The sequence below is a fragment of the Panthera tigris genome, chromosome A3 (genome assembly GCF_018350195.1).
Source record: "Panthera tigris isolate Pti1 chromosome A3, P.tigris_Pti1_mat1.1, whole genome shotgun sequence".
In the NCBI taxonomy this organism is placed as follows: Eukaryota; Metazoa; Chordata; class Mammalia; order Carnivora; family Felidae; genus Panthera; species Panthera tigris.
The window spans coordinates 16,843,710-16,869,382 of NC_056662.1; the positions used below are offsets into that span (position 1 = coordinate 16,843,710).

At 42.7% G+C, this 25,673-nt stretch overlaps 1 long non-coding RNA gene across 6 annotated transcripts in view; it reads left to right on the forward strand.

Moving 5' to 3' along the window:
• LOC107179210 overlaps nucleotides 1-25,673 on the forward strand; it is a 104,554-nt gene that overhangs the window by 21,320 nt on the left and 57,561 nt on the right. The gene's annotated exons all lie outside the window — the stretch shown is intronic.

Here is a 25,673-nt window from a genome sequence, read left to right on the forward strand (position 1 = left end):
CGCTTATTGTGCCCAGCGCTGTGAGGTATATGTGCAGAGGACAGTCCTTAGCAAAGGAACGCTTTGGGCTTGGTCGCAAGCTCTGATGTTGAGGTGTCAGGAATTAAAATGGAGGTTGCTAATAAGAAGGCCAGGGACAAACTTCCCCTTTAAGGTAAGGAAAAGCTGGCTTTCCCCCCACTCCAGGCTTTTCTTCACTGTGATCAGTAGAGTAGTCCAATCCCTGCCCATCCTTGCCCTCTTGGGAGTGACAGGTCAGAGGGATGTATGAGAGAGGGCAGGCTGTCACCCTAGAAGAAGCAGCCTCTGCTCTCTGACTTCCTTAGACACCTCACAAATAGTTTTCTGAGGAGGGAAAGACATTCTCACCTCTGTGAAGTGTTCCAGGTCTTCAGCCTGTACCATATACTAGTTTAGTGCCCTAGACCTCGAGCTTGACCCACAGCAATACTCTCTCTCCTTGGTTAAGGGGTGAAGACAGAAGCAAGGGGCTGGAAGTGATGTATGTTGGTGGAGGCTGAACATATCGTTAAGCCAGTATGTCATGACTCAGAGTTTGATCTTGGTCTTGAGAGCAATGGGAAACCCTCAAAATTCGTAAGTGGAAAGTGGGATAGAGGTGATATGATCAGATTTGTGGTTTAGAAAGATCTCTTTGGCTTCTCTGGGGGATGAATGGGAGACAGTGGACAGAAAGATGAGTTAACAGCTGCTTCAGCCATTTAGAAGAGAGATAAAAGGTACCTGGACCAAGTGGAGGGGCAGACAAGAGGATGGATAGAGACCCAAGAGATAGATTTGATAGCACTTGGTAATTGATCTGCTGTGGGGGTGAGAGAGAGAGTGAGTAATACCCAAGCTATGGCTTGAGCAACTGTGCGGGCAGCCATGTCTGCCATTCCCTGACATCTGCCTGCAGGACGAGCAGCAGTAGGTTTTGGGGGAAAGATGATAAGGTTAGTTTTGGCCATGCTGAGTCTGATGGGACATCCAAATAGAGATGTCTGGACAGAGCTCAAGAAGGACGCTTGGGAGACACCATCACATAGGTGGCAAATAAATTGAGGAAAGGAAAAGTTTTTCATGCTGTATTAGTTTTGTCTGTTCTAGAATTTCATGTAGATAAAATCATATGATTTTAAGCATATCAGTGCTTCTTTTTCTTTTCAGATTTTTATTCCAATTCTAGTTAGTTACCAGATGGTGCAATATTGGTTTCAGGAGTTGAATTTAGTGATTCACCACTTACCTATAACACCCAGTGCTCATCATAACAAGTACCCTCCTTAACACCCATCACTCATCTGGCCCATCCCCCTACCCACCTGCCTCCATCAACCCTCGGTTTGTTTCACACCTTTAAGAGTCTCTTGTGGTTTGTTTCCCTCTCCCTCTTTCCCCCGCCCCTCCCCATATGTTCATCTGTTTTGTTTGTTAAATTCCACATGTGAATGAAATCATACGATATTTATCTTTCTCTGACTGACTTATTTCACTTAGTATAATGCACTCTAGCTCCATCCACGCTGTTGCAAATGGCAAGATTTCATTCTTTTTATTGGCTGAGTAATATTCCATTAGAAATATACGCACAACATCTTCTTTATCCATTCGTTAGTTGGGCTCTCTTCATAGTTTAGCTATTGTTGATAATGATGCTATAAACATCAAGGTGCATATAACCCTTTGAATTTGTACTTTTGTATCCTTTCAGTAAATATCTAGTAGTGCAATTGCTGGGTTGTAGTAGGGTAGTAGGGTAGTTCTATTTTAACTTTTTGAGGAACCTCCATACTGTTCTTCAGAGTGGCTGCACCACTTTGCATTCCCACCAACAATGCAGGAGGGTTTCTCTTTCTCCACATCCTTGCCAACACTGGTTGTTTCTTGTGTTGTTAATTTTAGCCATTCTGACAGGTGTGGGCTGGTATCTCATTGTGGTTTTGATTTGTATTTTCCTGATGATGTGTGATGTTGAGCATCTTTTTATGTATCTGTTAGCCATCTGGACGTCTTCTTTGGAAAAGTATCTGTTCATGTCTGTCTTTCTTTCTTTCTTTCTTTCTTTCTTTCTTTCTTTCTTTCTTTCTTTCTTTCTTTCTTTCAGAGTGAGTGCATGAGTGGGAGCAGGGGATAGAGGCAGAGGGAGAGAAAGAATCTTTTTTTTTTTTTTTAATTTTTTTTAACGTTTATTTACTTTTGAGACAGAGAGAGACAGAGGATGACCGGGGAGGGTCAGAGAGAGAGGGGGAGACACAGAATCTGAAACAGGCTCCAGGCTCCGAGCTGTCAGCACAGAGCCCGACGCGGGGCTCGAACTCACGAGCCGTGAGATCATGACCTGAGCCGAAGTCGGACGCTTAACCGACTGAGCCACCCAGGCGCCCCAGAAAGAGAGAATCTTAAGCAGGCTCCATGCTCAGCACAGAGCCCAACTCGGGGCTTGATCCCACAACCCTTGGATCATGACCTGAGCCAAAATCAAGAGTCTGACACATAGCCTACTGAGCCATTCCAGGTGCCCCTTCTGCCCATTTCTTAACTGGATCATTTGTTTTTTGGGTGTTGAGTTTAAGAAGTTCTTTATAGATTTTGGATACTAACCTTTTATCACATAGGTCATTTGCAAGTATCTTCTCCCATTCTGTAGGCTGCTTCTTAGTTTTGTTGATTGTTTCCTTCACTGTGCAGAAGCTTTTTATCTTGATGAAGTCCCAATAGTTTATGCTTGCTTTTGTTTTCCTTGTCTTTGGCGACATGTCTAGTGAAGTTGCACTGGCTGAGGTCAAAGAGGTTGCTGCCTGTGTTCTCTAGGATTTTGATCATTTCCTGTCTCACATTTAGGTCTTATATCCATTTTGAATTTACTTTTGTGTATTGTGTAAGAAAGTGGTCCAGTTTCATTCTTCTGTGTGTTGCTGTCCAGTTTTCCCAAAACCATTTGTTGAAAAGACTTTCTTTCCATTGGATATTCTTTCCTGCTCTGATGAAGATCAATTGACCATATAGTTGTGGGTCCATTTCTGGATTTTTTATTCTGTTCCATCGATATGTGTCTGTTTTTGTGTCAATACCATACTGTCTTCATGACTACAGCTTTGTAACACAGCTTTGAAAGCTGGAATCATGATGCCTCCAGTTTTCTTTTTCTTTTTCAGGATTGTTTTGGCTATTCAGGGCCTTTTGTGGTTCCACACAAATTTTAATATTGTTTGTTCTAGCTCTGTGGTATGTGGATGGGAATTATATTAAATGTGTAGATTGCTTTGGGTAGTGTAGACTACCCATTTAATAATGTTTGTTTCTCCAATCCATGAGCATGGAATGCTTTTCCATTTTTTGTGTGTCCTGTTCAATTTCCTTAATAAGTGTTCTATAGTTTTCAGAGTACAGATCATTTACCTCTTTGGTTAGGTTTATTCCTAGATATCCAGTTGTTTTTGGTGCAATTGCAAATGAGATTGATTTGTTGATTCCTTTTTCTGCTGCTTCATTATTGGTGTGTAGAAATGCAACAGATTTCTCTATGTTGGTTTTATATCCTGTGACTGCTGCATTCACGTATTAGTTCCAACAATTTTTGGGTGGTGTCATTTGGGTTTTCTACATGGAGTATCATGTCGTCTGTAAATAGTGAAAGCTTGACTTCTTCCTTGCCGATTTGGATGCTTTTAATTTTGTTTGTTTGTTTGTTTGATTGCTGAGGCTAAGACTTCCAGTACTGTGTTAAATAGTAATGGGGAGAGTGGTCATCCCTGTCTTGTTTCTGACCATAGGGGAAAGGCTCTCAGTTTTTCCCCATTGAGGATGATATTAGCTGTGGATCTTTCATATATGGGCTTTTGATGTTGCGGTATGTTCCATCTATCTTTATTTTGTTGAGGGGTTTTATCGAGAATGGATGCTGCATTTTGTCAAATGCTTTCCCTGCATTGATTGAGAGGATCGTGTGGTTCTTATCCTTTCTTATATTAATGTGGTGTATCACGTTCATTGATTTGTGAATATTGAACCAGTCCTGCAGCCGAGGAATACATCCCACTTGATCATGGTGAATAATTCTTTTAATGTACTGTTGAATTCGATTTGCTAGTATCTTGTTGAGAATTTTTGCATCCAGGTTCATCAGGGATACTGGCCTGTAATTCTCTTTTTAGTGGGGTCTTTGTCTGGTTTTGGAATCAAGGTAATGCTGGCCTAGTAGAAGGAGTTTGGAAGTTTTCCTTCCATTTCTGTTTTTTGGAACAGTTTGAATAGAATAGGTATTAACTCTTCTTTAAATGTCTGTCTGGGAGAATTCCCCTGGGAAGCCATCTGCCCTGTCTTTGGTTTGTTGGGAGATTTTTGATTACTGATTCAATTTCTTTGCTGCTTATGGGTCTGTTCAAATTTTCTATTTCTTCCTGTTTCAGTTTTGATAGTTGTATGTTTCTAGGAATTTGTCCATTTCTTCCAGATTGCCCAGTTTGTTAACATATAAGTTTTCATAATATTCTCTTATAATTGTTTGTATTTCTGTGGTGTTGATTGTGATTGCCCCTCTTTCACTCACTGTTTTATTTATTTAGGTCCTTTCTCTTTTCTTTTTGGTAGGACTGGCTAGGGGGTTATCAATTTTATTAACTCTTTTGAAGAATCAGCTCTTGTGGCACCTGGGTGGCTCAGTCGGTTAAGTGGCCGACTTCAGGTCGAGTCATGATCTCACAGTTCATGACTTTGAGCCCCACGTTGGACTCTGTGCTGACAGCCCAGAACCTGGAGCCTGCTTTGGATTCTGTGTCTCCCTTTCTGTCTGCCCCTCCCCTGCTTGTGCTCTGTCTCTCTCTCAAAAATAAATAAACATTAAAAAAATTGGGGCGCCTGGGTGGCTCAGTCGGTTGAGCATCCGACTTCGGCTCAGGTTGTGATCTCACAGTCCCTGAGTTTGAGCCCCGCGTTGGGCTCTGTGCTGACAGCTCGGAGCCTGGAGCCTGCTTCAGATTCTGTGTCTCCCACTCTCTGACCCTCTCACGTTCATGCTCTGACTTTCTTTGTCTCAAAAATAAATAAACATTAAAAAGAATTTAAAAAAAAAGAATCAGCTCTTAGTTTTGTTGATCTGTTCTGTTTGTTTTTTTATTCTATATTATTCATTTCTGCTCTAGTCATTTTTTCCCTTCCTCTGATGGCTTTAGGCTCTATTTGCTGTTCCTTTTCTAGTTCCTTTAGAAGAAAGGTTAGATTGTCTATTTGAGACTTTTTTTTGCTTCTTTAGGTAGGCCTGTATTGCAATATATTTCCCTCTTAGAACTGCCTTTGCTGGGATGCCCGGTGGCTCAGTTGGTTGAACATCTGACTTCAGCTCAGGTCATGATCTCATGATTGGTGAGTTCAAGCCCCACATTGGGCTCTGTGCTGATAGCTCAGAGCCTGGAGCCTGCTTCGGGTTCTGTGTCTCCCTCTCTCTATACCCCTCCCCTGTTCGTGCTCTGTCTCTCTCTTATAAATAAATAAACATTTAAAAAAATTTAAAAAATATAAAGAAGAACTGTCTTTGCTGCATCCCAACAGTTTTAGACTGTTGTGTTTTTATTTTCATTCCATGTACTTTTTTATTTGTCATTTAATTTCCTGGTTAACACATTCATTCTTTAGCAGGATGTTCTTTAACCTCCATGTATTTGTTGGTCTCTCCAAAAATTTCCTATGGTTGACTGCAAGTTTCATAGCATTGTGATCTGAAAATATGCATGGTACGATCTCAATCTTTTTGTACTTGTTGAGGGCTAATTTGTGACCCAGTATATGATCTATTCTGGAGAATGTTCCACATGCACTCCAAAAGAATGTGTATTCTGCTACTTTAGAATGGAAAGTTCTGAATATATTTGTTAAAGTCCATCTGGTCCAGTGTGTCATTCAAAGCCATTGTTTCCTTGTTGATTTTCTGCTTAGATGATCTGCCCATTGCTGTGAGTGGGCTGTTAAAATCCCTATTATTGTATTATTATCAGTGAGTTTCTTCATGTTTGTTATTAATTGACTTATACATTTGGGTGTTTCAAATTGGGGGCATAAGTATTTTCAACTGTTAGATCTTCTTGATGGATAGACCCCTTAAGTATGATATAATGCCCTTCATCTCTCCTTATAGTCTTTGGTTTAAAATCTAGTTTGATATAAGTATGGCTGTTCTGGCTTTGTTTTGGTGTCCATTAACATGATAGATGATTTTCTGTCCCCTCACTTTCTTTCTTTTCTTTCTTTTTTATCTCCTTTCTTTCAATCTATTGATGTTTTTAGGTCTAAAATGAGTCTCCTTTAGGCAGCATATAGATAGGTCTTGTGTTTTTTTTTAATCCATTCTGATACCCTATGTCTTTTGATTAGAATATTAAATCCATTTGCATTCAAGGTAACTATTGAAAGATATGAGTTTAGTGCCATTATGTTACCTTTAAAGTTGGTGTTTCTGCTGATGTTCTCCATTCCTTTCTAGTCTTTGTGGCTTTTGGTCTTTTTATTCCCCACTCAGAGTCCCCCTTAATATTTCTTGCAGGGCCGGTTTAGTGGTCACAAATCCTTTAGTTTTTTTTTTGTTTTTTTGGTTTTTTTTCGTCTGGGAAACTCTTTGTCTTTCTTTCTATTCTGAATGACAGACTGCTGGATAAATATTCTTCACTGCATATTTTTCCCATTTAGCACACTGACTATATCCTGCCCTTCTTTTCTGGCCTGGCACATTTCTGTGGATAGATCTGCTGTGAATCTGATTGGATCCGTCTTCCCTTGTAGGTCAAGGACTTTTTTTTCCCTTGCTGCTTTCAGGATTCTTTCTTTGTCTGCATGTTTTGTGAATTTGACTATGATATGCCTTGGCAATAGCCAGCTTTTATTGAATTTAATGGGAGTTCTCTGTGCTTCTTGGATTTCGATGTCTGTGTCCTTCTCCAGATTAGGGAAATTTTCAGCTGTAATTTGCTCAAATAAACTTGCCCCTTTTTCTCTCTCTTCATCTTCTGGGACTCCTATGATAAGAATATTATTACACTTGAAGAAGTTGCTGAGTTCTCGAAGTCTACCTTTGTGGTCCATTGCCTTTCTTTCCCTCATATTTTCAGCTTTATTATTTTCTATAATTGTATTTTATATTCAGGGAGGAAGGCTGTCATTTCTTTCTGTTCTTTCATTTGATAATAATAATAATAATAATAATGATAAAAGAAAAGAAAAATTTTTTAATTAAAAAATGATAGAGGAAGCTAGATCCTAGGTGTACTTTTGTTTTCTTTTTCTTTTTTTTAGTGTTTGCTTATTTTTAAGAGAGAAAGTGTGAGTAGGGAAGGGGCAGAATGAGAGAGTGAGAGGGGGACAGAGGATGCAAAGTGGGCTCTGTGCTGATAGCAGCAAGCCTGATGTGAGGCTCGAACTCATGAGCTTTGAGATCATGATCTGAGCCAAAGTTGGACGCTCAACCGAGTCACCCAGGTGCCCCAGACTGCTTTTTAAGAGAAGCTTGGTAGAAAAAAGAAAAGGGGGCTGCCTGGGTGGCTCAGTCAGTTAAGTGTCTGACTTCAGCTCAGGTCATGATCTCATGGTTTGTGGGTTTGAGCCCCATGTCAGGCTTGCTGCGGTCAGCACAGAGCCCACTTTGGATCTGTCCTCCCCTCTCCCTGCCCCTCCTCTGCTTCCCTACTCCCACACTCTCTCTCCCTCTCTCAAAAATAAACATTAAAGAAAAGGGAAAAAAAGAAAAAAATTAAAAGTTAAAATAAATTAAAAATGGGCTCTTTCTGAATAAAAGAAAACCAAAACCAAAAAGAGAAAGAAAACAACCAAACAAACAAAATCCAAAGGAAGCTAGATCCTGTTTAACCTAGATCTGGAGCTTTGCAGCACTCTATGATCAGGCTTGGTGCTTGGGAGGAGTTTGTGCTGGCCTTCTGGGGGAGGGGCTTGGTGCTCTGATTCTCAGGCGGGTCGGCCCTAGTGGAGATGCACTTACAAAGCTTAAGGGGTTGGGGCTTGGTATAAGCGCTCCGTTCTCCACTTGATGGCGCTGTTTAGCTCACTGAGGTAGATCAGTGCTGGTCGGCCAATGGTCAAAATGACTTCACCTGGCTCTCTAGTCTGCGGATTTGTAAATTCAAGCCCTCATAGATGCGCAATTAGTCACCCCTCCTGTGTCCCTGGCTTCCACCACCTCCCTACCTTCACCCTGCCTGTGTCAGAGCTGTTCACCCGCCAGGCTGCTCTGCCCTCCTGAGTTTTATATCAGGTGTGGCTGTGTTTCAAAACCCCACGCTTCAGAGACCCTGTGGCTCAACCTGTGCTGATCCTCTGGGGGAGGGTCTTGCCATGCTGTGGCCAGTGCCCGCAGGGGCAGCGGCTCAGAGTTTACGGTAAATGGTAAATCGCAACACACAGCTGCCACCAGGGTTTGCAGAGGCATCTTTGTTCCTGTGCTGTTGAATGAGGCAGCTCTATGGTGCCCACCAGGTCTCTTGCCTGTACAGAGGCTGTATCACCCCTACCAAATGCACTCCAAGCAGGGGAACGGCTTCTCCTAGACTGGCGGGGGATCCACAGTCTGAACTGCCTTTCCTTGAGCTCTACCCAGCTTCCTCTCCCAAGTGCCACCAGGCACTGGGCTCCAAAACTTCAGATTCTGTGCTCCACTGTTTATAAAAAACTGGCAGTGTTAAAATCCTCTCCTTTTTTCCTGTCAGTGGTTTTGGGGAGCAGTTTTCTTGTGCAGTCCCCTGCGTGGCTTTTCACTCTTTTTATTTTTATTTTTTCTTTCACTCTTGGCTCACCTCTCCTTGATCAGGGATCCCTTCCCACTGCAGTGCCTGCGGTCTCCCACAACTCAACTCTCCGCAGTCCCTACCTTCCACAAGTTGTTTTTTTCTCTTTGTAGATGTGCAGCTTTGTTCTCCAAACTTCCAATCGATTTCTTGGGTGTTCAGAATGATTTGATATTTAGCTGTTGGGGGAGGAGGCAAGCTTAGGGTCCACCCTACTCCTCCACGATCTTAACCAATTATCAATGCTGGTTTTTTTTTGTTTTTTTTTTTTTTTGTTTTTAGCGTTTATTTATTTTTGAAAGGCAGAGAGAAACAGCATGAGCAGGGGAGGAGCAGAGAGAGTGGGAGACCAGAATCCCAAGCAGGCTCCAGACTCTGAGCTGTCAGCATAGAGCCTGACACGGGGCTCAAACTCACGGACCATCATGACCGGAGCCGAAGTCAGACGCTTAACCAACTGAGCCACCCAGGTGTCCCTATCAATGCTTTTTAATAAGTCTTTCACACCGCATAATATTTTTGAAGTTTATTTATACTACTTTTTCATTGCTCAATATTCTGTTTTATGAATATATCATAGTGGGTTTATCATTCTTCTGAGCTGGTTTCCGCTTTTGATTATCATGAGTAAAGCTGCTGTGAACATTTGTGTGTGAGTGTTTTGGTAGACTGGCGTTCCATTCTCTTGGGTTAATGCTCTGGAGTGGGATGGCTGGTCATAGGGTAGGTGTGTGGTTAGATCTTTTTCCAAAATGTTCTTGCCATCTTATGCTTCCCTCAACAAAGTGTGAATTCTGGTTATGCTACAGTCTTAACGAAAATTGTTGGTTTTTAAATGTTGCCGTTTTGGTAAATAGGGGCATCTCGTTATGATTTTAGTTTACTTTCCCCTTATGACTAACGACAAACACTTTTTCATATGTTTTCTTTTGTGAAGTGTTTGTTAAAATCTGTTAAATGTTTATTTTTGAGAGAGACAGAGCTCAAGCAGGCAAAGGGCAGGGAGAGGGGGACAGAGGATCCAAAATGGGCTGTGTGCTGACAGCAGAGAGCCTGATGCAGGGCTCGAACTCACGAACCATGAGATCATGACCTGAGCCAAAGTCGGGTGCTTAAACCGACTGAGCCATCCAGGTGCCCCGTTACCATTTTTATATAGGCTTTTAAAAAAATATTGAGTGGTAGGAGTTTTTTTTTTTTTTTCCTTCTAAATATTCTCTGAATACTGGCTATCTGTTAGGTATCTATTATTCATGCATTTTTTTCCTCAGAGAATTGCATATTCTTTTTCTTTAAAAAAATTTTTTTAAGTGTCTATTTTTGAGACAGAGACAGAGACAGAGAGAGTATGAGCTGGGGAGGGGCAGAGAGAGAGAGAGAGGGAGACATAGAATCTGAAGCAGACTCCAGTCTCTGAGCTGTCACCACAGAGCCCGATATGGGGCTTGAACTCATGAACCACAATATCATGACCTGAGCTGAAGTTGGATACGTAACCGACTGAGCCACCCAGGCACCCTGTATATTTGTTTTCTTACAGAAGTCTTTTGATGAGTAGAAGTTTTAAAATTGTGAGAAGTCTAATTTATAAATTTTTTCTTTTATGATTGTCACTTTTATCATATTTTTAAACAATTTTTTTGGTGCTTACTGCTTTGTAAGTCCTATGTAAGAAGCCTACTCCCTCATTTGAGCAGAAAGTCTTCTACATTTTCTTCTAGAAGTTTTGTGCTTTTCAGCTTTTACATTTACGTGCAAGATCCATCTTGACTTAACTTTGGTACCTGGTGTGAGGTGGTGAGGATTGAGGTTTTTTGTTTTTGTTTTTGTTTTTGTTTTACATTGGATATCCAGTTGTCTCAGAAAAATTTGTTGAAAACATTGCTTTTTGTTTTGGATCACTTTGGCACATTCATCAAAAATCTGATGCCCCCATGGATGAGAATATGTTTCTGGGCTCTCTAGTTTGTTTCACTGATGTATTTGTCTGTTCTTGTTACCAGTGCTGCAATGCCTGGCTTAGTGTGGTATTATAGCACATTGCCTATTTAAGTCAGGCTGCTTAGTCCTTCCAATTTGTCCTTTATCAAGATTGCTTTGGATATTTCTAGATCCTTTACATTTGTACGTAAATTTTAGAATCAGCTTGTCAGATTCTACAAAATGGACTGATCAGATTCTGGTTGAGATTGCACTACATTTATAGATAATGGACAACTTAAAGATGTTGAATATTCCAATCGGTCAGTTTGGCATACCTCTTCACTCATTTAGGTCTTCTTTGATTTCTCTCAGTAGCGTTTTGTAGTTTTTGATATAGATGTTTTTATCGTAGTTGTTTTTAACATAGAGGTAATGTCTTCTGTTAAATTTATTTCCAGGTATTTTGTGTTATTTGACGATACAGTAAATGAAATTGTTTTTTTAATTTCACTTAACTATTTTCGCTACTAGAATATAAAAGTACAATTGATTTTTGTGTATTGTCCTTGTAACTCCAAGTTTGCTAATTTACTTATTAGCTCTAGTAGATGTTTTGTAGATTCCTTAAGATTTTCTGTGTGAACAATCATGTCATCTCTGAAAAAAGACTTTTACTTCTTCCTTTCCAATGTGTATGTCTTTCACTTCTTTACCTTGCTTTAATTCACTGTCTAGGACCTTTGATACACTGTCGAATAGAAGTAGTGAAAATGGGGGGCGCCTGGGTGGCTCAGTCGGTTAAGCGGCCGACTTCGGCTCAGGTCATGATCTTGCGGTCCGTGAGTTCGAGCCCCGCGTCGGGCTCTGTGCTGACAGCTCAGAGCCTGGAGCCTGTTTCAGATTCTGTGTCTCCCTCTCTCTGACCCTCCCCCATTCATGCTTTGTCTCTCTCTGTCTCAAAAATAAATAAAACGTTAAAAAAAATTAAAAAAGAAGTAGTGAAAATGGATATTTAACCATTAAATATAATGTTAGCTGTATGTTTTTTGAAGATGCCATTAATTAGATTGAAGTTTCCTTTGAATTCTGAATTGCTAGGTTTTTTTTTAGTGAATGGCTGTTGATTTATTTTTTCAAATGGTTTTCCTGCATCTACTTAAGTATTTAATTTTTCTTTTGAATCTGTTAATATGGTTAGTTATATTAATTGGCTCTGCATAAGCTAAACCAAATTTAGATTCCCAGAACACACCCAATTTGGTCATGATACATTATACTTTTGATATATGTTGTTGAATTCTATTTGCTAATATTTTCTGAAGGATTTTGAATCTATGTTCATGAATGAGATTGGTCTGGAATTTTTTATTGCTGCTTACTTTTTTTTTTTTAATGTAGCCTCCATATCCAACATGGGGCTTTAACTCACAACCCTGAGATCAAGAGTTGCATGCTCTATGGACTGAGCCAGCCAGGAGCTCCTGGAATCTTCTTTTCCTTTCTTTCTTTCTTTCTTTCTTTCTTTCTTTCTTTCTTTCTTTCTTTCTTTCTTTTTTGGTACTTTCTTTTTCGGATTTGTCACTAAGGTTTTGCTGGTCTCATAAAGTGGGTTGGGAAGTGTTCTTTCTTCCATTTTCTGAATTTTTTAAGAGAAGAGTTAATTCCTCCTTAATAAAACTCACTGGTGAAACTACATGTAGATTTCTTCATGGGAAAGTTTTAAATTATGGATTCAATTTCTTACTAGGTATATGGCAATTTAGATTTTCTGTTTGATTTGTTAATCAGTTTTGGGAAGTTGTTCTTCCAAGGAATTTGTCTATTTTATCTAGATTTTCTAAATAATTTTTAGTATAAACTTATTTATAATTTTCCATTATTATTTTCTTAATATCTGTAGGCTTTGTAAGGCTGTCTCCTCCTTCATTTCTGATATTGGTAATTTGGGTTCTTTTTCTTCTTTTCTTCAGTCAAGCTAGGGTTTTTTAATCTTTTCAGAGAAACAGCTTTTGGCTTTGTTAATTTTCCTCTATTGTTCATTTTCTATTTTGATGATTTCTGCTTTTTTAAAAAAAAAATCTCTATTTCTACTTACTTTGGCTTTGCTTTGTTTTCTTTTTAGCTTCTTGAGGTGGAAACTTAGGTCATTTATTTTACATCTATGTTATTTTCTAACATAAATATTTAGATTTTATTAAAAAAATTTTTTTTTTCAACGTTTTTTATTTATTTTTGGGACAGAGAGAGACAGAGCATGAACGGGGGAGGGGCAGAGAGAGAGGGAGACACAGAATCGGAAACAGGCTCCAGGCTCCCAGCCATCAGCCCAGAGCCTGACGTGGGGCTCGAACTCACGGACCGTGAGATTGTGACCTGGCTGAAGTCGAACGCTTAACCGACTGCGCCACCCAGGCGCCCCTATAAATATTTAGATTTTAAAAAGCCCTCTAAGCACTGCTTCAGCTGCACTCCACATATTCTGATATATTGTATTTTTATTACTTATATAAACATGTTTTAAAGTTTCTCTTATGATTTCTTCATTGACCCAATAATTATGAGTCCATTGCTTAATATCCAAATGTTTGTTTTTTCTAGATTTCTAATTGCTAATGGTTTTATTAATTAATTAAAATTGCTAATGAATTTAAATTTAATTCAGTCATTGTCAGAAAATGTACTCTGTGTTACTTCAATTTAATTTTATTAAGACTTGGCTAATGGCCTAGGGTAAATGTACCATAAGCATTTAAAAAAAATATGTTTTTTGCCATTGTCGGGTACAGTGTTCTATTAATATAAATTAGATTGAGGCGGTTTATGCTATAGATTGCTCAAATCTACATTTTTAATTATTTTAAAAATTTAGTTTTTCTACCAGTCACTGAGAAAGGAGTGTTAGGTTAGATTTTGTTAATTTTTGTTTCATGCATTTTGAAGCTCTATTATTAGGTGTGATTGTAATTTTTATGTCTTACTGATGAAAATGGACCAGGGAAATTTTCTTCTGGTACCAAGTCCATGAAATCCAGTATGTATTTTATACTTACAGCACATCTCAATTTGGACTAGCCACATTTCAAGGGCTCAGTAGCCACATGTAGCTGACGGCTACTGTATTGGACAGCACAGTTCCTGGAAAGTCAGATAGCGAGAGGTGGGGGAAACTGCCTGGTAACACCTCACACTGAAGGAACGCGGTAATTTCTTTGCCCCATTTCCAAGTGTTGGCCAATTTTTTTTATAACATTATCTTCTGCACATGACAGCTCTGGAACCGACAGTAGAACTTGGTAGGGAAGGAGAGGCTAATAAAGAGGTGATTGAGTGAGAAAGGGCTCTGAAAGAACAGGTGTCTGAAGTTTTGAGCTAAGGAGCCAAGGTTCCCACTTGCCTATGGTATTTTGGTTCACATTTGAAAAATGGGCCACTCTGGGTGGATGAATCAGAAAAGCCATGCATATCCAGACATCTCATGCAAGGGTCTAGGACTTGGAAAAGAAAGGTGGGTTGGATTTTAGTTCCTACTGGCACCTTGGCAAGGTGCTCTTGTGCAGTGCACAACCCACACAACTGTACTATCAGGCCCTACCAGGGTTGAGAAGCAGCCTCAGATTGATAAGTAACGGGACCTTCTCCACTCTGGCAGGGAGGATGGTGGTGAAGTGAGGGCATGTGGCTGGGAACAGGACAGAGTGAGAGGTATGTAAGGATGTTGAGGGGGTTCTATTTGATGACATTATTTTCATTGTGAAGAAGGAGAAATAGGCTGAGTGAGGGTCATAGGTTTTGTGGGAGAGGCAGGTCTGGAACAATTACTGTGGAAAAGGCAAGAGGACAGACTAGAACATATCAGAGGTTGTTGAGCAATGTCACAGCCTGACAGACTTTTGTATGGAGCGAACGGCAGGAGTGACCAAAAGTTAGAAAGTGAGCAGTGAGCCCCCCCAGGGAAGTAGAGACCATCCTGAGGTGCAAGAGTGCAGAAGGTGCAGAAGGTGCAGGTGTGTAGGAGATGCAGCAGGTGCAGGAGGTGCAGGTGTGCAGGAAATGTAAGAGTGCAGGAGGTGCAGGAGGTGCAGGAAGGCAGGTGTGCAGAAGGTGCAGGAGGTGCAGAAGGTGCGGGAGGTGCAGAAGGTGTGGGGGCTGCAAGAGGTGCAGGAGATGTAGGAGATGCAGGACTGCAGAAGGTGCAGGAGGTGCAGGAATGTAGGTGCACAGAAGGTGTAGGAGGTGCAGGAGATACAGGAGGTACAGGAATGCAGGAGGTGCAGAGGTGCAGGAGGTGCAGGTGTGCAGGAGATGCAGGAGGTGCAGGTGTGCAGGAGATGCAGGAGGTACAGGAATGCAGGAGGTGCAGAGGTGCAGGAGGTGCAGGTGTGCAGGAGGTGCAGGAGATGCAGGAGATGCAGGAGGTGCAGGTGTGCAGGAGATGCAGAAGGTGCAGGAGATGCAGGAGGTGCAGAAGGTGCAGGAGGTGCAGGAGGTGCAGGTGTGCAGGAGATGCAGGAGGTACAGGAATGCAGGAGGTGCAGAGGTGCGGGAGGTGCAGGTGTGCAGGAGATGCAGGAGGTGCAGAAGGTGCAGGAGGTGCAGAAGGTGCAGGAGGTGCAGGTGTGCAGGAGATGCAGGAGGTACAGGAATGCAGGAGGTGCAGAGGTGCGGGAGGTGCAGGTGTGCAGGAGATGCAGGAGGTGCAGAAGGTGCAGGAGGTGCAGGAGGTACAGGTGTGCAGGAGATGCAGGAGGTGCAGAAGGTGCAGGAGGTGCAGGTGTGCAGGAGATGCAGGAGATGCAGGAGGTGCAGGAGGTGCAGGAGGTACAGGTGTGCAGGAGATGCAGGAGGTGCAGAAGGTGCAGGAGGTGCAGGTGTGCAGGAGATGCAGGAGGTGCAGAAGGTGCAGGAGGTGCAGGTGTGCAGGAGATGCAGGAGGTACAGGAATGCAGGAGGTGCAGAGGTGCAGGAGGTGCAGGTGTGCAGGAGGTGCAGGAGGTGCAGGAGATGCAGGAGATGCAGGAGGTACAGGTGTGCAGGAGGTGCAGGAGATGCAGGAGGTGCAGGAGGTGCAGAGGTGCAGGAGGCTGTGTGTGTTGGTTAGACACAAGACAAAACGCCAGCAGCTTGCTTTCATCAAATAATGTATTCCAGCGCCTTTTATAAGCATTTTATGAATATTAAGTCACTTGATTCTCAATTGTTACTTCCACTGGGCAGATGAGAAAAGCAAAGCACAGAAAGGGTAAGTGACTTGCTCAGAGTCACACAGCTAGTAAGTGGCAGAGCAACGTTTGAACCCTGGGCGGTCTGGCTCTAGCAGCCTATGGGAAGGATGATTTTGGTCCTGATTCCATCCCTCTCTAACGTGGGATGCCTTCCCTTCTACCAGAGGTATGCATGAGGTCATGGGGTGAGTCTCAAGGATGGGGTAAGGTAATTTTTTAAAAGCCAAAATGGTAATCATTCGTTTTGTTCAGTCTGAGCATTCTTAGGTCATGATATCTAAATGCCTTGTGCCCATAGGGAGGATCTGGGAACCATGGGTAGGTCTACATTCTGTTCCAGGCTCAGAGACAGACCTGGGTGGCCTGGGGGAACCCTGGGGGTGAGGTCAGGAAGTGACACCCATCTTCTTCATTAGCGGGTGGGGGGCGGGTAGGGCAGGTAGGGGGAGTTTGATCTCTAAGTCCTATCTCTACATGTAGAGCCCTCATCTGAGAGAAACCATTTTTCCATTTTCATTTTTTTTTAATTTAGGAAAACATGCCCAAATCAGCTTTATAACAATCTCAGTGCTGGTTTTATGAAACGCAACATTTCCATTGAAGCCACCAGCAGAATCACTTCTGTCAGCCACCAGCCTTGTAAAAGGAATGAATGCATTTTCTGTGCCCATAATCATTCCTCTATGGGAATGAGGTCGATTTCAATGACTATCTAATAAAGGAATAACTTAACATTTGAAAAAAAAATCAGAATCCTGAGGAACCCTAGAGGCAAAAGGCAAAGGGAATTTGATCTGATGGAAACTGAGATCTTTTTTAAAGGAAAGCTTTATTTATTTATTTATTTTCAAAGACAAAACTACCTTTTAAAAACAGTAGGTTGCTTAATCAATAAATCTCTATTTAAAGGAATTGAATACGGAACTGATTATACAGCTGGCAAAACCTCACTATTCCTACACATTCGGAGATGGTCTAATTTAGTGAAAGGTCTGAATCAGTTTGAAGCATGTGGTTTTGTAGCTCTGACGGGCTTAATTACCTTCAACTCAGACTAAGCTGGGAAACTCATTCTTTCAGGTTGTGGCCTCCAGAGCCTGGGGGAACTTGCGGCAACAAGGTAATAAGAATGGTTTGTAATTAGCATGTCAATTGAGCACTATTAATCACCCACTTCCTGATATTTGCACTGTTTATTGTATAGGGGATAGATTCCGTCTGTGGTCTGGTTCCTGTGGGTGTTTGCACCCTCCAAGAAAGAGTCTTAACTCTCTCTCCTTGGACTCTGTGCATCACCACTGCACCGGTGACATACACACGAGGAAACTGAAGCTTAGGGAGAAGGGGTGCTTTCCTTGAGGTTTCAAAGCTGAGCTGCTCCTGGAACACGCCTCCTTCCGACTCCCAGTCCAGTGCTCTCTGTGACTTGTGTCAAAGCACTTGGAATAGGGTTATTAATAAAAGAGGAGAATGTTTAAAAAAACAAAAGAAGAGAATGTTAGAAAATGGATCTTTGCTGCATTTTAGACATTTCCCTATAATCTTGCCAACTAACTCATGTGGCCTTCTGTGTAGTAATAATGTGTATACAACAGTTGTTACGTACCAGGTCCTATCCTAAATACTGCATATATTCTCAGTCCTGTCAGCAACCTTATGATATGTTATTATCATCCCCAACTTATACTTAGGGAAACTGAGGACCAGAGAAGTGAAGTAAAATGCTGAAAACAGAGATTCCCATGATTTCTCTGTTCCCAGTACCCACAGTATTTCAGTAAGTTTTCCAAGTGCCCAGAGGCCAAAAGAAATACCTATTGGTCTTTTTTTCTTTTAATTTTGTTAATGATTATTTTTGAGAGAGAGAGAGAGAGAGACAGAGCATGAGCAGGGGAGGGGCAGATAGAAGGAGACACAGAATCAGAAGCAGGGTCCAGGCTCCCAGCAGTCAGCACAGAGCCCAACGTGGGGCTTGAACTCAGGAGCCATGAGATCATGACCTGAGCTGAAGCCAGATGCTTAACTGACTGAGCCACACCTCCCTAGTAGTCTTATTTATTGAGTAGTTAGGTACAAACAAGTTAAAGATAGTTATTTCATCACAGCTTAGTAGCCATTTGAAAAAATAACTCACATAAACTGAAAGAAAAAAATTTTATTCCATCTGATATAACACCATCACGTAGCAACGGGATGTATGTGCCCATTGGGTATTGCACAACTTTTTAAAACTTAGAATCAGATGGGACATTGCTGTCCTCATTTCTTGTTCTACACTGATTTTCACATGGTGTTTGTTTTTTATCTCTGTAACCACTGAAAACCCAGATTTGAAAAGATATGATGTCGTCAGAGGGAACGTGGCACAGATTAATGTTCACAGGGTGGCCGCTGTGTACTTAGGTCATGATAGGTTTGCGGTTGTGTGACACACACCGGTGTTTCTAACACTTAAAATAACCCATGTTACCCCTGTGTGTTTGCTGCAGTGCACAGGGGTTTCTTGGCACACGCTTTGGGAACTGTGGGCCTGAGGGGGGAGGGCCAGCAGACTTGAGCTGAAGCAGTCTAGCTCCTGAGCCCACATGCTTGGTACTGGGCTCTTTGGCCCAGTGCAATCCATCCAGTAGTGCAACCCATCCCGTAGCCCTTACTCTGTAGGGAATGGGCTCATTCATTCAGCGGATGTTTGGTGAGCTGCTACTCTACTGCAGACCTTGTGCTGTGGCTGGGGTTGGCCAGGGACAAAGACAGATTTCCTCCAGGGCCTGTTTTTTAATCATCTTGTCATGTAGGCAAAGAATTGCAATTCAACTGTAAGAGAAGGATGTATAAAACACCACCTCGTCCTGGGAGGGGAGCCTGGAGGTAATGTGGGGTGGGGCCGATGTAAGTGCCAGGAGAGCTTATGTGGGCTTCGGTGATAGCAATGTGGTTTGGGGAATGAGATCATGCTGTCCCTTCCCATTCTGTGCAAGTCAGATCACTCCAGAATTGTGTACTGGCTGGAGAAGAGACAAAGAGGGGTTTCGGTGGGCATCTTGCCACCTCTGAGGGCTAGTGTGGGCAGAAGCAGGAGGTATGAGCCAATCATAAGCCTGTGATAAAGAACTTTGGGCAAATATAGTGCTGAGCACCCTGTCACTGAAGGTATGTAAGAAAGGGTATGTGATAGGGACCCACTTCAGAGGGGGCTGGGCCAGCTGGCCCTTGAGGTCCCACCCAACTCCAAAAGGGGATGATTTGGGGAAGCTGTCCTCTCACTGTCCACAGCTGTCTCCCCCTTCTCACTGGCTCTGAGATTCCAGCATGCCTGTCACTGGCCTTGAGACAGCACTGCTCCTGTCTCACCCGTGGAGACTGGTTTCTGGAAACTGATTTCTCTTGGTTCATTTAAAACGCATTTGTCTTGGGACTTCAGCGGCAGCTCCTGTGTGAGGTCAGGGGTGAGGGCGGGAGGGAGGAAGGGCTGTTGCCCCACACCCTGCAGAGGCTGGAGGGGCCCGCCCATTGCTGGAGGTGGAGGCTGGGCATCTGATCACCCTCACTGATGCCAAAGTGACGTTTGCACAGTGCACCTTGCCTTAGCCCTCCCTTGCTCAGGATTCCTCCTGCGCCTTCCCACTGTTTTCTGGATAAAGTCCAAGCTGCCGCGCTTGGCACGGCCCCATCTGTCCCAGAGGCCCTGCAATCAGTTATCTTGGGTGACTCCTTTCTCTGAAAACAGAGTCCTCCAAGCCCACATGGCTTTGCTTGTGCTGTTCCCTCTGCCTGGTTTACTTTTCCTTATTTGTCCACCTGATAAATCCCCCTCATCCTCCTCAGCTCTCTCCTTTGCTGTGGAGGGTTGAAAACAACCACCATCCATTGAACTCACGGTCTGTAGTTTGGCAATTTGGGCAGAGCTCAGCCGGGTGGTTCTTGCGGGCTAGGCTGGGCTTGCTCATGGTCTGCAGCGTGGGGGGACCAGGGCTGGCTGGCTTACGGTGGCCTCCTCTGGGTCGTCTGAGATGGTGGGCAGGGCTCTTTCTGCATACGGCTCCGGAGGTCTCTCATTCTGCCGCGTGTTAGCCCAGCTTTTTTCACACGGTGGCTTCCGAGAGCTGCCAGAGAGGACAAGCCCCAGGCCCAAGAGTGTTTCAAACCTCTGCCCGCATCATGTTTGCTGACATCCTCTTGGCCCACACGAGTCACCTGATTGAGCCCAGAGGACAGACTGGGAGGGCATTCGAAATAACATAGCAGGAAGTGCAGATATGAGATGCGAGGGGGATTTGGTGCCATCTTTCACAGCCGGACAGCCTTCATGCCAAAGAGGGTCTGAGCTCAGTAGGCTGGAAGCTCCCGGAGGCCTTGGTTTGAAGTGCGTTTCCTCAGAACCTGGCACAGAGCAGATGCTCGCTAATGACTGACTTCTGCTTCAGTACCTGTGAGGCCACCTTGAGGTTTTGGCTTAGGGAACCCAGGGAGCCCCAGGGGAAGCCAGTACAGGCTGGGGGAAGGAGAGACAGACAGTACTTCACAAACTTGTGCTCAGGGCTCAAGGGTCCAATTTGTCCCAGAGAGCGATCAGATCTGATTCAGCCACAGTCTGGTCTCCACCTTTAAATGTTGGGAACTGCATAAATCAGCACATTTCCCCCCAAGCGGAGTCTATATACAGCACTACCAGGCTGCTCGCCATAATTAGGCCTCCAGCAATGATTGTTTTTGCTCCCTGTGTTTTATCACCAGCCTTGCAGGGGAAGGGGAGGGGTAAGATCAGGGTTATGATGTTTGTGTGTGAGCCCAGTATTTGAGAGGTCTGGGGGCCAAGTGCAAATGGAGGCTCCGGTCTGGAGCCTCCTCTTTTCTATCACACGCTTTTGTCTTGCACTGTGAGGGGTTTCCCTCCGTGCAGGCGATCATGTCTGAGTCCTCCCCACCTCCTCATCCCCCTGCAAATAACCTCCTTTTGGCCCTTTGGGACTAGGGGTGCACACACTGGGGTCAGTGCACCCGTGGGGAGAAGGACCCAGAGAAGGATTGGAGAAGGTCCTGGAGGCAGGCATTTAGGCAGGGAATTCGGGGTCCTGGGAAACTGCGACATGACCTAGGAGGGAGTGGCGGCTTACAGGAGGCACATTCTCTTGATCATTCGGATTTGTTGCCCTCTGAGGGGACATTGGCCATTGGAAGGCCAGAGAATGTCCCTCTAAAGTAGGAGTACAAGGCAAGGAGGCCCTGGTTGCTAGACTCTAAGGCTGATTCTCTTTGTGTGTGTGTGCAAAGCTAGAGAGGCATGGAGGTCCTGAACTCTGACCCTGTCACACTGCCGGCAGGACAGGGCCTCCCCCACGTTCTAAGAGTCGCCTGCGTAAAGCCAGGCCTGTTCACTGTTCTGGAAGCAGCAACCATCACCCCCCAAATTTACAAAGGCCTCTACTGATATGAAAGTCTCTCATGTCTGTTTCTATTTGGCTGTCACCGTAGACTTATGACCTCACTAAGAAAGGATGAGGCTCTCACTGAATGGATGAGGAAGCTGAGCCTCAGACGAGTGACGTGACTTGCCACACGCCACACGCCTATCAGCGGTGGAGGAAGGCTTGAGCCCTCCCGGTGGACGCCATGGGCAATGCTCCTGTTGCTGACTGTAAAGTAGATCTTACTCTAAATATCACAGAATTTAGAGTAGATCTTAAATGTATCAGTCTATCACTCACACCTATAGTTGTTTGAACATTCCCTCAATGGTAGCAATTTGGGTTGCGTCCAGTTTTTTGCTGTTGTAAACAACGTGGCAACGAGCATCCTTGTACTGGCAACGCAGTGTCAAGGTCTGGAGTAGAATCTGACCACTGTTGGGAGCAGTTACTGAAGCTTGCTCAATCTCCATGTCCCCTTCCATGTAACAACGGTACTAATACCGTCTTCGTGAGATACTGAATAAATGAATGGATGGATGATAGTGGTGATGGGGATGATGATGATGATGGTGGTGGTGATGCCGTCTGGTCTGCCTGACAATTATGTTCCTTGTTGGGTATTCCGGTTTACATGCTAGGCTCTGGTGACCTTTGCTGGTCTGAGGCAGCATTTCTGCCTATCCTATCCTGGGATATCCTGGGCCTAGCATATCCTGGGACCCCCCACCTCACCTAGGTCCTATGCTTTTCTCTACTTACGCTTGCTCTCTGACTGTGGCTTTAAATATCACCTAAATGCTGATGCTTCCAGGTCTTCCTGTCTAGTTATGACTATCCCACTGAGTTCCACATTCATACATGCATCTTCTTTGCTGAGTCTTTGAAAGTATCCCAGCTCTTCCTCCGCCTCTGCTACTATAGTCCAAGCTTTCATCACCTCTCTTGCTCTTTTCCAGTTTCCTTACTGAACATTTAGATTGTTTGCATTAAATCTTTCTGGTTTTATGATAAATTCTTTTTTTTTCTTCTTTAAGTTTTTATTTAAATATTCTAGTTAGTTAACATACAGTGTTATTAGTTTCAGGTGTACAATTTAGTGATTGAACACTTCCATACATCACGCAGTGCTCATCATGATGAGCGCACTCCTTAATGCCCATCACCTAGTTCACCCAGCTCGCCACCGACCACTCCCTGGTAACCATCAGTTTCTTCCCTATAGTTAAGTCTGTTTCTTGGTCTGCCTCTCTCTTTTTTTTCCCCCATGTTGATTTGTTTTGTTTCTGATATTTTTCAACTTAGGCATTTTGCTCTAGGCATTGCTTTAGTCTATTCTCCCAAATTTTGACATGTAGTACTTAGTTTTATAATTCTATAAATTCTTATAATTCTACAAATAGTTATTAATCCATAAGTTATGTAGTATGTTAATTTCCAGATATAAGAGAATTTGTCAGTTATCTTTGCTGATTTTATTGCATATGGTCAGCAAAAGAGCCTAATTGATCTTTTGATCTTTTGAAATTTATTTTGGTTTATTTTAACAGTCAGTTTTTATAAATGTCCTGTGTGTGCTTGACAAGAATGTTGGCCGATTCTAAGGTTAAGCATTCTGTATACATGGATCAGCTTGCTGATTGAAACATTCGTTTGTCTGCCTGATTCATTTCCAGGAGAGATTAAAGAAAAAAAATAAATAATTTTTGTCTCTAATTCTATAAGTTGGCATTTTACGTATTTTGAAGCTACATTTTTTAATGGAAATATATGCTCGTGGGTGGTTATTTGAAAATCTGTTATTCTTTCTTATGATATTATGGTTTGCATTGGATTCTGTTTGTCACATCTTAGGACTGCTACTATGAAGGTGACTGTAGCTTTCTTTTGGCTCATATTTGCCCGATATATAATTTTTAATTCTTTTCTCTTTAATCTCCATATCCTTTTGTTTTAAGCATTTGCTTGTAAACAGCACATCTTGGATCTTGTTTTGCTTATTCAATCTTAGATTCTCTCTCTTTTTTTTTAATGTTTGTTTTTGAGAGAGAGAGAGAGAGAGAGAGAGAGAGTGTGAGTGGGGAGGGGCAGAGGGAGAGGGGTACAGAGGATCTGAAGTGGTCTCTGTGCTACCAGCAGAGAGCCTGATGTGGAACTCAAACCCACGAACCTGTGGGATCATGACCTGAGCTCAAGTCAGATCTCAACCAACTGAGCCATCTGGTGCCCCAGATTCTCTATCTTTTGGTTGATGACTTCAACCCATTTATCTTTATTATAAACACTGTTATATTAGGCCTCATTTTTTGCTGTTTTATTTCATATTTCCCATTTAATTGTGCTTTCTTTTTGTTTTCTTTTTTCTCCTTTATTACCTTTTAGTTTTCTTTTGTCCATCAGCTGGTGAAGAAACTGTGTCACATCCATACAGTGGAATACTACTCAACAATAAAAAAGGAACAAACTACTGATAAATGCAATAACTAGGCAACTTTTAAAAGCCTTGTATTAAGTGAAAGAAGCCAGACTAACATGTTTCCATTTACATGGCATTCTGGAAAAGACAAAACTATAGGGACAGAAAACAGATAAGTAGTTGTTAAGAGCTGGAGGGTAGAGGAGAGGTTAACTCGAAAGTGGCAAGAGGATTGTTTTTGGATGATGGAAATATTCTATATCTTGATTTTGGTCATGGTTTCATGATTCCATGTATTTGTCAAAATTCACTGAAATGTGTACTTCAAAAAAGTGAATTTTACCATGTGTAAATTGTATCTCATCTTAAAAAAAGGAAAGATAGGGGGCACCTGGGTGGTTCATTCAGTTGGGTGTCTGACTCTTGGTTTTGGCTCAGGTCGTGGTCTTGTGGTTCATGGGTTGGAGCCCTGCATTGGGCTCTATGCTGGCAGCGTGGAGCCTGCTTGGGATTCTCTCCTTCTCTCTCTCTGCCCCTCCCCTGCTCGCTCTCTCTCTTAAAATAAATCAACTTTAAAAAATAAAAAAAAAAGGAAGATAAAGCTCTACCAAAGTTCTCACATTGGTTTTGTGCAATCTGTCATCTCACCCCAAGGTCTGTCTGGACTTCTTCACCCATATGTGCACAGAAGTCACTCTTTGCCTCTTTCAAAAGTTTCCTGATCAAAGGTCTCCTTATCCAAGGGCTCCTCCTTAACCTCTCCCTGTCCCCAACCCTTTTTCACCACCAGTGTACTTGAGATTTGCTAATTGTATGTCTTTTCTGGAATCCAAGCCCCATGAGAGCAGGGGCTTTGTCTGTTTTGTTCGCTACTGCATTTTCTGAACAGTGCCTGACACACAGGAAGAGCTCAAGGAAGAGTTAACAAATTCACTGAGACAACTAGATCCTAGACCAGTGCTGTCAACAGAAATAGAATGTGAGCCATAAATGTGAGCTGCATATACAATTTAAAATTTTCTAGTTGCCTCATTGAAAAAGTAAAAGGGAACAGGTAAAATTGAGTTTTTAATAATGTGTTTCATTCTACTCAATTGATTCAAAATATTATTTCAACATGCAAATCATATAAAAATTATGAATGAGATATTTAAGATTAGTTTTTCATACCAAGTCTTTGAAACTTGAAATATATTCTACACATATGGCACATCTCAAATTTGGCTCGTTCACCTTTCAATGTCCAGTAGCCACATGTGGGTAGTGGCTGCCTCATTGGACAGCACAGTTCTAGAAAAGGGCAAAGACTTGTCCCAGGGTCCAGAAGTAGATTTTCTCTCAAGGGGCCTGTTCTGTTGTGGGAAGTAATTCTGAATCAATAATGACTTTTGGATTTAAAAGTAGACAGTGAGGGGGCGCCTGGGTGGCTCAGTCGGTTAAGTGTCTGACTTCGGCCTAGGTCATGATCTCACCGTTCCTGAGTTCCAGCCCCACTTCGGGCTTTGTGCTGACAGCTCAAGAGCCTGGAGCCTGTTTCAGATTCTGTGTCTCCCTCTCTCTCTCTGCCTCTCCCCCACTCACTCTCTGCCTCTCTCTCTCAAAAATAGATACACATTAAACAAAATAATAAAAGTAAACAGTGAATGATGGAATTAGAATATCAGAGTTCTGCAGTACCCAAGGAAATAACGGATCTAGGTAATGACCATGGGTGGTTGCTGACATCAGTAGAGAGGTCAGTTGGCACCACCTGCCTCCTGATAGCAGACATAACAAGAGATGAAGACAGAATCTGAATAAACCTTTGGATTCAACTCCCACTGACAGAATGTACAACTTAGAAGTCTGAGGAACATGTTAAATGTTACCATAGGGGTGAAACCAACAAAATCCCAAGTGTGGGAAATGTGACCAGGTTCTT